Source organism: Triturus cristatus, chromosome 4_1 (genome assembly GCF_964204655.1).
Source record: "Triturus cristatus chromosome 4_1, aTriCri1.1, whole genome shotgun sequence".
Taxonomy (NCBI): Eukaryota; Metazoa; Chordata; class Amphibia; order Caudata; family Salamandridae; genus Triturus; species Triturus cristatus.
In genome coordinates, this window is record NC_140585.1 from 120,547,557 (window position 1) to 120,560,586 (window position 13,030).

General features: G+C 34.9%; 11 non-coding genes across 11 annotated transcripts; all 11 read left to right on the forward strand.

Moving 5' to 3' along the window:
* Positions 1-1,120: 1,120 nt before the first annotated feature.
* Positions 1,121-1,192, forward strand: TRNAD-GUC (transfer RNA aspartic acid (anticodon GUC)). The gene has a single exon. It is a non-coding gene; the product is annotated as a tRNA-Asp (tRNA).
* A 628-nt stretch (positions 1,193-1,820) lies between these two features.
* TRNAD-GUC (transfer RNA aspartic acid (anticodon GUC)) lies at positions 1,821-1,892 on the forward strand. The gene has a single exon. It is a non-coding gene; the product is annotated as a tRNA-Asp (tRNA).
* A 2,048-nt stretch (positions 1,893-3,940) lies between these two features.
* On the forward strand, positions 3,941-4,012 carry TRNAD-GUC (transfer RNA aspartic acid (anticodon GUC)). Its single transcript has one exon. It is a non-coding gene; the product is annotated as a tRNA-Asp (tRNA).
* A 638-nt stretch (positions 4,013-4,650) lies between these two features.
* TRNAD-GUC (transfer RNA aspartic acid (anticodon GUC)) lies at positions 4,651-4,722 on the forward strand. Its single transcript has one exon. It is a non-coding gene; the product is annotated as a tRNA-Asp (tRNA).
* A 650-nt stretch (positions 4,723-5,372) lies between these two features.
* Positions 5,373-5,444, forward strand: TRNAD-GUC (transfer RNA aspartic acid (anticodon GUC)). The gene has a single exon. It is a non-coding gene; the product is annotated as a tRNA-Asp (tRNA).
* Positions 5,445-7,490: 2,046 nt separating this feature from the next.
* On the forward strand, positions 7,491-7,562 carry TRNAD-GUC (transfer RNA aspartic acid (anticodon GUC)). Its single transcript has one exon. It is a non-coding gene; the product is annotated as a tRNA-Asp (tRNA).
* Positions 7,563-8,190: 628 nt separating this feature from the next.
* TRNAD-GUC (transfer RNA aspartic acid (anticodon GUC)) lies at positions 8,191-8,262 on the forward strand. The gene has a single exon. It is a non-coding gene; the product is annotated as a tRNA-Asp (tRNA).
* A 2,048-nt stretch (positions 8,263-10,310) lies between these two features.
* On the forward strand, positions 10,311-10,382 carry TRNAD-GUC (transfer RNA aspartic acid (anticodon GUC)). The gene has a single exon. It is a non-coding gene; the product is annotated as a tRNA-Asp (tRNA).
* Positions 10,383-11,020: 638 nt separating this feature from the next.
* Positions 11,021-11,092, forward strand: TRNAD-GUC (transfer RNA aspartic acid (anticodon GUC)). The gene has a single exon. It is a non-coding gene; the product is annotated as a tRNA-Asp (tRNA).
* Positions 11,093-11,742: 650 nt separating this feature from the next.
* Positions 11,743-11,814, forward strand: TRNAD-GUC (transfer RNA aspartic acid (anticodon GUC)). Its single transcript has one exon. It is a non-coding gene; the product is annotated as a tRNA-Asp (tRNA).
* Positions 11,815-12,439: 625 nt separating this feature from the next.
* TRNAD-GUC (transfer RNA aspartic acid (anticodon GUC)) lies at positions 12,440-12,511 on the forward strand. Its single transcript has one exon. It is a non-coding gene; the product is annotated as a tRNA-Asp (tRNA).
* Positions 12,512-13,030: the final 519 nt, after the last annotated feature.

The following is a 13,030-nucleotide window of genomic DNA, read 5'->3' on the forward strand; positions in this document are numbered from 1 at the left end:
GGAAAATGGAATGAAGCAGTGGGGAATCTTATGCTTCTGCTCAACTCTAGGGGCTAGATTTAGAAGTGGAGTGGATGCTTTTTGTTAATAGTGACCCCTGGTGGTAAATGGTTATAAGCTGCAAATGGTAAAGTGAGCGGATTGTATATATATATATATATATATATACATATACATAGATAGATAGAAAGATAGATAGACAGATCGATAAATAGGTATTTATTTTAATCAATCATTTCTTATTAAAGCAGATTATTTTTGGCTAGGAATTTCTGATTTGTAATCATTTATGAAAAAAGATTGCTTCTCCTAACCAAAAGAAGCAAAGCTGCCTATTACAATACTGTGAATTGATTGAGGGCATGCCCTAACCTCATGGAGGTGAGCACTGTTGAGCTGAAGCCAATATGTCCTCGTTAGTATAGTGGTCAGTATCCCTGCATGTCACGCGGGAGACCGGGGTTCAATTCCCCGACGGGGAGACGATTCCTTTTATTCACACAATTAAATAAAATGCTGTACTTAATAACATTGTAAACTATATTTGTCATTATCCTTGTCTATTACGATTGAGATAAACGTTGAATTCAGTGATGGCCAAATTGCTTACAGATGTGTTAACTAAAAGTCAGAATATGCTCTGAATATTTCAATCTGCACAGACCATACCATCAAAAACAATTTACATCTATAATCTAATGGAAAATGGAATGAAGCAGTGGGGAATCTTATGCTTCTGCTCAACTCTAGGGGCTAGATTTAGAAGTGGAGTGGATGCTTTTTGTTAATAGTGACCCCTGGTGGTAAATGGTTATAAGCTGCAAATGGTAAAGTGAGCTGATTGTATATATATATATATATATATATATATATATATACATATACATAGATAGATAGAAAGATAGATAGACAGATCGATAAATAGGTATTTATTTTAATCAATCATTTCTTATTAAAGCAGATTATTTTTGGCTAGGAATTTCTGATTTGTAATCATTTATGAAAAAAGATTGCTTCTCCTAACCAAAAGAAGCAAAGCTGCCTATTACAATACTGTGAATTGATTGAGGGCATGCCCTAACCTCATGGAGGTGAGCACTGTTGAACTGAAGCCAATATGTCCTCGTTAGTATAGTGGTCAGTATCCCCGCCTGTCACGCGGGAGACCGGGGTTCAATTCCCCGACGGGGAGACAATTCCTTTTATTCACACAATTAAATAAAATGATGTACTTAATAACATTGTAAACTATATTTGTCATTATCCTTGTCTATTACGATTGAGATAAACGTTGAATTCAGTGATGGCCAAATTGCTTACAGATGTGTTAACTAAAAGTCAGAATATGCTCTGAATATTTCAATCTGCACAGACCATACCATCAAAAACAATTTACATCTATAATCTAATGGAAAATGGAATGAAGCAGTGGGGAATCTTATGCTTCTGCTCAACTCTAGGGGCTAGATTTAGAAGTGGAGTGGATGCTTTTTGTTAATAGTGACCCCTGGTGGTAAATGGTTATAAGCTGCAAATGGTAAAGTGAGCTGATTGTATATATATATATATATATATATACATATACATAGATAGATAGAAAGATAGATAGACAGATCGATAAATAGGTATTTATTTTAATCAATCATTTCTTATTAAAGCAGATTATTTTTGGCTAGGAATTTCTGATTTGTAATCATTTATGAAAAAAGATTGCTTCTCCTAACCAAAAGAAGCAAAGCTGCCTATTACAATACTGTGAATTGATTGAGGGCATGCCCTAACCTCATGGAGGTGAGCACTGTTGAACTGAAGCCAATATGTCCTCGTTAGTATAGTGGTCAGTATCCCCGCCTGTCACGCGGGAGACCGGGGTTCAATTCCCCGACGGGGAGACGATTCCTTTTATTCACACAATTAAATAAAATGATGTACTTAATAACATTGTAAACTATATTTGTCATTATCCTTCTCTATTACGATTGAGATAAACGTTGAATTCAGTGATGGCCAAATTGCTTACAGATGTGTTAACTAAAAGTCAGAATATGCTCTGAATATTTCAATCTGCACAGACCATACCATCAAAAACAATTTACATCTGTAATCTAATGGAAAATGGAATGAAGCAGTGGGGAATCTTATGCTTCTGCTCAACTCTAGGGGCTGGATTTAGAAGTGGAGTGGATGCTTTTTGTTAGTAGTGACCCCTGGTGGTAAATGGTTATAAGCTGCAAATGGTAAAGTGAGCTGATTGTATATATATATATATATATATATATATATATATACATATACATAGATAGATAGAAAGATAGATAGACAGATCGATAAATAGGTATTTATTTTAATCAATCATTTCTTATTAAAGCAGATTATTTTTGGCTAGGAATTTCTGATTTGTAATCATTTATGAAAAAAGATTACTTCTCCTAACCAAAAGAAGCAAAGCTGCCTATTACAATACTGTGAATTGATTGAGGGCATGCCCTAACCTCATGAAGGTGAGCACTGTTGAACTGAAGCCAATATGTCCTCGTTAGTATAGTGGTCAGTATCCCCGCCTGTCACGCGGGAGACCGGGGTTCAATTTCCCGACGGGGAGACGATTCCTTTTATTCACACAATTAAATAAAATGATGTACTTAATAACATTGTAAACTATATTTGTCATTATCCTTGTCTATTACGATTGAGATAAACGTTGAATTCAGTGATGGCCAAATTGCTTACAGATGTGTTAACTAAAAGTCAGAATATGCTCTGAATATTTCAATCTGCACAGACCATACCATCAAAAACAATTTACATCTATAATCTAATGGAAAATGGAATGAAGCAGTGGGGAATCTTATGCTTCTGCTCAACTCTAGGGGCTAGATTTAGAAGTGGAGTGGATGCTTTTTGTTAATAGTGACCCTTGGTGGTAAATGGTTATAAGCTGCAAATGGTAAAGTGAGCTGATTGTATATATATATATATATATATATATACATATACATAGATAGATAGAAAGATAGATAGACAGATCGATAAATAGGTATTTATTTTAATCAATCATTTCTTATTAAAGCAGATTATTTTTGGCTAGGAATTTCTGATTTGTAATCATTTATGAAAAAAGATTGCTTCTCCTAACCAAAAGAAGCAAAGCTGCCTATTACAATACTGTGAATTGATTGAGGGCATGCCCTAACCTCATGGAGGTGAGCACTGTTGAACTGAAGCCAATATGTCCTCGTTAGTATAGTGGTCAGTATCCCTGCCTGTCACGCGGGAGACCGGGGTTCAATTCCCCGACGGGGAGACGATTCCTTTTATTCACACAATTAAATAAAATGCTGTACTTAATAACATTGTAAACTATATTTGTCATTATCCTTGTCTATTACGATTGAGATAAACGTTGAATTCAGTGATGGCCAAATTGCTTACAGATGTGTTAACTAAAAGTCAGAATATGCTCTGAATATTTCAATCTGCACAGGCCATACCATCAAAAACAATTTACATCTATAATCTAATGGAAAATGGAATGAAGCAGTGGGGAATCTTATGCTTCTGCTCAACTCTAGGGGCTAGATTTAGAAGTGGAGTGGATGCTTTTTGTTAATAGTGACCCCTGGGGATAAATGGTTATAAGCTGCAAATGGTAAAGTGAGCTGATTGTATATATATATATATATATATATATATATATACATATACATAGATAGATAGAAAGATAGATAGACAGATCGATAGATAGGTATTTATTTTAATCAATCATTTCTCATTAAAGCAGATTATTTTTGGCTAGGAATTTCTGATTTGTAATCATTTATGAAAAAAGATTGCTTCTCCTAACCAAAGGAAGCAAAGCTGCCTATTACAATACTGTGAATTGATTGAGGGCATGCCCTAACCTCATGAAGGTGAGCACTGTTGAACTGAAGACAATATGTCCTCGTTAGTATAGTGGTCAGTATCCCCGCCTGTCACGCGGGAGACCGGGGTTCAATTCCCCGACGGGGAGACGATTCCTTTTATTCACACAATTAAATAAAATGATGTACTTAATAACATTGTAAACTATATTTGTCATTATCCTTGTCTATTACGATTGAGATAAACGTTGAATTCAGTGATGGCCAAATTGCTTACAGATGTGTTAACTAAAAGTCAGAATATGCTCTGAATATTTCAATCTGCACAGACCATACCATCAAAAACAATTTACATCTGTAATCTAATGGAAAATGGAATGAAGCAGTGGGGAATCTTATGCTTCTGCTCAACTCTAGGGGCTGGATTTAGAAGTGGAGTGGATGCTTTTTGTTAGTAGTGACCCCTGGTGGTAAATGGTTATAAGCTGCAAATGGTAAAGTGAGCTGATTGTATATATATATATATATATATATATATATATATACATATACATAGATAGATAGAAAGATAGATAGACAGATCGATAGATAGGTATTTATTTTAATCAATCATTTCTTATTAAAGCAGATTATTTTTGGCTAGGAATTTCTGATTTGTAATCATTTATGAAAAAAGATTGCTTCGCCTAACCAAAAGAAGCAAAGCTGCCTATTACAATACTGTGAATTGATTGAGGGCATGCCCTAACCTCATGGAGGTGAGCACTGTTGAACTGAAGCCAATATGTCCTCGTTAGTATAGTGGTCAGTATCCCCGCCTGTCACGCGGGAGACCGGGGTTCAATTCCCCGACGGGGAGACGATTCCTTTTATTCGCACAATTAAATAAAATGATGTACTTAATAACATTGTAAACTATATTTGTCATTATCCTTGTCTATTACGATTGAGATAAACGTTGAATTCAGTGATGGCCAAATTGCTTACAGATGTGTTAACTAAAAGTCAGAATATGCTCTGAATATTTCAATCTGCACAGACCATACCATCAAAAACAATTTACATCTGTAATCTAATGGAAAATGGAATGAAGCAGTGGGGAATCTTATGCTTCTGCTCAACTCTAGGGGCTGGATTTAGAAGTGGAGTGGATGCTTTTTGTTAGTAGTGACCCCTGGTGGTAAATGGTTATAAGCTGCAAATGGTAAAGTGAGCTGATTGTATATATATATATATATATATATATATATATATATATATATATATACATATACATAGATAGATAGAAAGATAGATAGACAGATCGATAAATAGGTATTTATTTTAATCAATCATTTCTTATTAAAGCAGATTATTTTTGGCTAGGAATTTCTGATTTGTAATCATTTATGAAAAAAGATTGCTTCTCCTAACCAAAAGAAGCAAAGCTGCCTATTACAATACTGTGAATTGATTGAGGGCATGCCCTAACCTCATGGAGGTGAGCACTGTTGAACTGAAGCCAATATGTCCTCGTTAGTATAGTGGTCAGTATCCCCGCCTGTCACGCGGGAGACCGGGGTTCAATTCCCCGACGGGGAGACGATTCCTTTTATTCACACAATTAAATAAAATGATGTACTTAATAACATTGTAAACTATATTTGTCATTATCCTTCTCTATTACGATTGAGATAAACGTTGAATTCAGTGATGGCCAAATTGCTTACAGATGTGTTAACTAAAAGTCAGAATATGCTCTGAATATTTCAATCTGCACAGACCATACCATCAAAAACAATTTACATCTGTAATCTAATGGAAAATGGAATGAAGCAGTGGGGAATCTTATGCTTCTGCTCAACTCTAGGGGCTGGATTTAGAAGTGGAGTGGATGCTTTTTGTTAGTAGTGACCCCTGGTGGTAAATGGTTATAAGCTGCAAATGGTAAAGGGAGCTGATTGTATATATATATATATATATATATATATATATACATATACATAGATAGATAGAAAGATAGATAGACAGATCGATAAATAGGTATTTATTTTAATCAATCATTTCTTATTAAAGCAGATTATTTTTGGCTAGGAATTTCTGATTTGTAATCATTTATGAAAAAAGATTACTTCTCCTAACCAAAAGAAGCAAAGCTGCCTATTACAATACTGTGAATTGATTGAGGGCATGCCCTAACCTCATGAAGGTGAGCACTGTTGAACTGAAGCCAATATGTCCTCGTTAGTATAGTGGTCAGTATCCCCGCCTGTCACGCGGGAGACCGGGGTTCAATTTCCCGATGGGGAGACGATTCCTTTTATTCACACAATTAAATAAAATGATGTACTTAATAACATTGTAAACTATATTTGTCATTATCCTTGTCTATTACGATTGAGATAAACGTTGAATTCAGTGATGGCCAAATTGCTTACAGATGTGTTAACTAAAAGTCAGAATATGCTCTGAATATTTCAATCTGCACAGACCATACCATCAAAAACAATTTACATCTATAATCTAATGGAAAATGGAATGAAGCAGTGGGGAATCTTATGCTTCTGCTCAACTCTAGGGGCTAGATTTAGAAGTGGAGTGGATGCTTTTTGTTAATAGTGACCCCTGGTGGTAAATGGTTATAAGCTGCAAATGGTAAAGTGAGCGGATTGTATATATATATATATATATATATACATATACATAGATAGATAGAAAGATAGATAGACAGATCGATAAATAGGTATTTATTTTAATCAATCATTTCTTATTAAAGCAGATTATTTTTGGCTAGGAATTTCTGATTTGTAATCATTTATGAAAAAAGATTGCTTCTCCTAACCAAAAGAAGCAAAGCTGCCTATTACAATACTGTGAATTGATTGAGGGCATGCCCTAACCTCATGGAGGTGAGCACTGTTGAGCTGAAGCCAATATGTCCTCGTTAGTATAGTGGTCAGTATCCCTGCATGTCACGCGGGAGACCGGGGTTCAATTCCCCGACGGGGAGACGATTCCTTTTATTCACACAATTAAATAAAATGCTGTACTTAATAACATTGTAAACTATATTTGTCATTATCCTTGTCTATTACGATTGAGATAAACGTTGAATTCAGTGATGGCCAAATTGCTTACAGATGTGTTAACTAAAAGTCAGAATATGCTCTGAATATTTCAATCTGCACAGACCATACCATCAAAAACAATTTACATCTATAATCTAATGGAAAATGGAATGAAGCAGTGGGGAATCTTATGCTTCTGCTCAACTCTAGGGGCTAGATTTAGAAGTGGAGTGGATGCTTTTTGTTAATAGTGACCCCTGGTGGTAAATGGTTATAAGCTGCAAATGGTAAAGTGAGCTGATTGTATATATATATATATATATATATATATATATATACATATACATAGATAGATAGAAAGATAGATAGACAGATCGATAAATAGGTATTTATTTTAATCAATCATTTCTTATTAAAGCAGATTATTTTTGGCTAGGAATTTCTGATTTGTAATCATTTATGAAAAAAGATTGCTTCTCCTAACCAAAAGAAGCAAAGCTGCCTATTACAATACTGTGAATTGATTGAGGGCATGCCCTAACCTCATGGAGGTGAGCACTGTTGAACTGAAGCCAATATGTCCTCGTTAGTATAGTGGTCAGTATCCCCGCCTGTCACGCGGGAGACCGGGGTTCAATTCCCCGACGGGGAGACAATTCCTTTTATTCACACAATTAAATAAAATGATGTACTTAATAACATTGTAAACTATATTTGTCATTATCCTTGTCTATTACGATTGAGATAAACGTTGAATTCAGTGATAGCCAAATTGCTTACAGATGTGTTAACTAAAAGTCAGAATATGCTCTGAATATTTCAATCTGCACAGACCATACCATCAAAAACAATTTACATCTATAATCTAATGGAAAATGGAATGAAGCAGTGGGGAATCTTATGCTTCTGCTCAACTCTAGGGGCTAGATTTAGAAGTGGAGTGGATGCTTTTTGTTAATAGTGACCCCTGGTGGTAAATGGTTATAAGCTGCAAATGGTAAAGTGAGCTGATTGTATATATATATATATATATATATACATATACATAGATAGATAGAAAGATAGATAGACAGATCGATAAATAGGTATTTATTTTAATCAATCATTTCTTATTAAAGCAGATTATTTTTGGCTAGGAATTTCTGATTTGTAATCATTTATGAAAAAAGATTGCTTCTCCTAACCAAAAGAAGCAAAGCTGCCTATTACAATACTGTGAATTGATTGAGGGCATGCCCTAACCTCATGGAGGTGAGCACTGTTGAACTGAAGCCAATATGTCCTCGTTAGTATAGTGGTCAGTATCCCCGCCTGTCACGCGGGAGACCGGGGTTCAATTCCCCGACGGGGAGACGATTCCTTTTATTCACACAATTAAATAAAATGATGTACTTAATAACATTGTAAACTATATTTGTCATTATCCTTCTCTATTACGATTGAGATAAACGTTGAATTCAGTGATGGCCAAATTGCTTACAGATGTGTTAACTAAAAGTCAGAATATGCTCTGAATATTTCAATCTGCACAGACCATACCATCAAAAACAATTTACATCTGTAATCTAATGGAAAATGGAATGAAGCAGTGGGGAATCTTATGCTTCTGCTCAACTCTAGGGGCTGGATTTAGAAGTGGAGTGGATGCTTTTTGTTAGTAGTGACCCCTGGTGGTAAATGGTTATAAGCTGCAAATGGTAAAGTGAGCTGATTGTATATATATATATATATATATATATATATATATACATATACATAGATAGATAGAAAGATAGATAGACAGATCGATAAATAGGTATTTATTTTAATCAATCATTTCTTATTAAAGCAGATTATTTTTGGCTAGGAATTTCTGATTTGTAATCATTTATGAAAAAAGATTACTTCTCCTAACCAAAAGAAGCAAAGCTGCCTATTACAATACTGTGAATTGATTGAGGGCATGCCCTAACCTCATGAAGGTGAGCACTGTTGAACTGAAGCCAATATGTCCTCGTTAGTATAGTGGTCAGTATCCCCGCCTGTCACGCGGGAGACCGGGGTTCAATTTCCCGACGGGGAGACGATTCCTTTTATTCACACAATTAAATAAAATGATGTACTTAATAACATTGTAAACTATATTTGTCATTATCCTTGTCTATTACGATTGAGATAAACGTTGAATTCAGTGATGGCCAAATTGCTTACAGATGTGTTAACTAAAAGTCAGAATATGCTCTGAATATTTCAATCTGCACAGACCATACCATCAAAAACAATTTACATCTATAATCTAATGGAAAATGGAATGAAGCAGTGGGGAATCTTATGCTTCTGCTCAACTCTAGGGGCTAGATTTAGAAGTGGAGTGGATGCTTTTTGTTAATAGTGACCCTTGGTGGTAAATGGTTATAAGCTGCAAATGGTAAAGTGAGCTGATTGTATATATATATATATATATATATATACATATACATAGATAGATAGAAAGATAGATAGACAGATCGATAAATAGGTATTTATTTTAATCAATCATTTCTTATTAAAGCAGATTATTTTTGGCTAGGAATTTCTGATTTGTAATCATTTATGAAAAAAGATTGCTTCTCCTAACCAAAAGAAGCAAAGCTGCCTATTACAATACTGTGAATTGATTGAGGGCATGCCCTAACCTCATGGAGGTGAGCACTGTTGAACTGAAGCCAATATGTCCTCGTTAGTATAGTGGTCAGTATCCCTGCCTGTCACGCGGGAGACCGGGGTTCAATTCCCCGACGGGGAGACGATTCCTTTTATTCACACAATTAAATAAAATGCTGTACTTAATAACATTGTAAACTATATTTGTCATTATCCTTGTCTATTACGATTGAGATAAACGTTGAATTCAGTGATGGCCAAATTGCTTACAGATGTGTTAACTAAAAGTCAGAATATGCTCTGAATATTTCAATCTGCACAGGCCATACCATCAAAAACAATTTACATCTATAATCTAATGGAAAATGGAATGAAGCAGTGGGGAATCTTATGCTTCTGCTCAACTCTAGGGGCTAGATTTAGAAGTGGAGTGGATGCTTTTTGTTAATAGTGACCCCTGGGGATAAATGGTTATAAGCTGCAAATGGTAAAGTGAGCTGATTGTATATATATATATATATATATATATATATATACATATACATAGATAGATAGAAAGATAGATAGACAGATCGATAGATAGGTATTTATTTTAATCAATCATTTCTTATTAAAGCAGATTATTTTTGGCTAGGAATTTCTGATTTGTAATCATTTATGAAAAAAGATTGCTTCTCCTAACCAAAGGAAGCAAAGCTGCCTATTACAATACTGTGAATTGATTGAGGGCATGCCCTAACCTCATGAAGGTGAGCACTGTTGAACTGAAGACAATATGTCCTCGTTAGTATAGTGGTCAGTATCCCCGCCTGTCACGCGGGAGACCGGGGTTCAATTCCCCGACGGGGAGACGATTCCTTTTATTCACACAATTAAATAAAATGATGTACTTAATAACATTGTAAACTATATTTGTCATTATCCTTGTCTATTACGATTGAGATAAACGTTGAATTCAGTGATGGCCAAATTGCTTACAGATGTGTTAACTAAAAGTCAGAATATGCTCTGAATATTTCAATCTGCACAGACCATACCATCAAAAACAATTTACATCTGTAATCTAATGGAAAATGGAATGAAGCAGTGGGGAATCTTATGCTTCTGCTCAACTCTAGGGGCTGGATTTAGAAGTGGAGTGGATGCTTTTTGTTAGTAGTGACCCCTGGTGGTAAATGGTTATAAGCTGCAAATGGTAAAGTGAGCTGATTGTATATATATATATATATATATATATATATATATACATATACATAGATAGATAGAAAGATAGATAGACAGATCGATAGATAGGTATTTATTTTAATCAATCATTTCTTATTAAAGCAGATTATTTTTGGCTAGGAATTTCTGATTTGTAATCATTTATGAAAAAAGATTGCTTCGCCTAACCAAAAGAAGCAAAGCTGCCTATTACAATACTGTGAATTGATTGAGGGCATGCCCTAACCTCATGGAGGTGAGCACTGTTGAACTGAAGCCAATATGTCCTCGTTAGTATAGTGGTCAGTATCCCCGCCTGTCACGCGGGAGACCGGGGTTCAATTCCCCGACGGGGAGACGATTCCTTTTATTCGCACAATTAAATAAAATGATGTACTTAATAACATTGTAAACTATATTTGTCATTATCCTTGTCTATTACGATTGAGATAAACGTTGAATTCAGTGATGGCCAAATTGCTTACAGATGTGTTAACTAAAAGTCAGAATATGCTCTGAATATTTCAATCTGCACAGACCATACCATCAAAAACAATTTACATCTGTAATCTAATGGAAAATGGAATGAAGCAGTGGGGAATCTTATGCTTCTGCTCAACTCTAGGGGCTGGATTTAGAAGTGGAGTGGATGCTTTTTGTTAGTAGTGACCCCTGGTGGTAAATGGTTATAAGCTGCAAATGTTAAAGTGAGCTGATTGTATATATATATATATATATATATATATATATATATATATATATATACATATACATAGATAGATAGAAAGATAGATAGACAGATCGATAGATAGGTATTTATTTTAATCAATCATTTCTTATTAAAGCAGATTATTTTTGGCTAGGAATTTCTGATTTGTAATCATTTATGAAAAAAGATTGCTTCTCCTAACCAAAAGAAGCAAAGCTGCCTATTACAATACTGTGAATTGATTGAGGGCATGCCCTAACCTCATGGAGGTGAGCACTGTTGAACTGAAGCCAATATGTCCTCGTTAGTATAGTGGTCAGTATCCCCGCCTGTCACGCGGGAGACCGGGGTTCAATTCCCCGACGGGGAGACGATTCCTTTTATTCACACAATTAAATAAAATGATGTACTTAATAACATTGTAAACTATATTTGTCATTATCCTTGTCTATTACGATTGAGATAAACGTTGAATTCAGTGATGGCCAAATTGCTTACAGATGTGTTAACTAAAAGTCAGAATATGCTCTGAATATTTCAATCTGCACAGACCATACCATCAAAAACAATTTACATCTATAATCTAATGGAAATGGAATGAAGCAGTGGGGAATCTTATGCTTCTGCTCAACTCTAGGGGCTAGATTTAGAAGTGGAGTGGATGCTTTTTGTTAGTAGTGACCCCTGGTGGTAAATGGTTATAAGCTGCAAATGGTAAAGTGAGCTGATTGTATATATATATATATATATATACATATACATAGATAGATAGAAAGATAGATAGACAGATCGATAGATAGGTATTTATTTTAATCAATCATTTCTTATTAAAGCAGATTATTTTTGGCTAGGAATTTCTGATTTGTAATCATTTATGAAAAAAGATTGCTTCTCCTAACCAAAAGAAGCAAAGCTGCCTATTACAATACTGTGAATTGATTGAGGGCATGCCCTAACCTCATGGAGGTGAGCACTGTTGAACTGAAGCCAATATGTCCTCGTTAGTATAGTGGTCAGTATCCCCGCCTGTCACGCGGGAGACCGGGGTTCAATTCCCCGACGGGGAGACGATTCCTTTTATTCACACAATTAAATAAAATGATGTACTTAATAACATTGTAAACTATATTTGTCATTATCCTTGTCTATTACGATTGAGATAAACGTTGAATTCAGTGATGGCCAAATTGCTTACAGATGTGTTAACTAAAAGTCAGAATATGCTCTGAATATTTCAATCTGCACAGACCATACCATCAAAAACAATTTACATCTATAATCTAATGGAAATGGAATGAAGCAGTGGGGAATCTTATGCTTCTGCTCAACTCTAGGGGCTAGATTTAGAAGTGGAGTGGATGCTTTTTGTTAGTAGTGACCCCTGGTGGTAAATGGTTATAAGCTGCAAATGGTAAAGTGAGCTGATTGTATATATATATATATATATATACATATACATAGATAGATAGAAAGATAGATAGACAGATCGATAGATAGGTATTTATTTTAATCAATCATTTCTTATTAAAGCAGATTATTTTTGGCTAGGAATTTCTGATTTGTAATCATTTATGAAAAAAGATTGC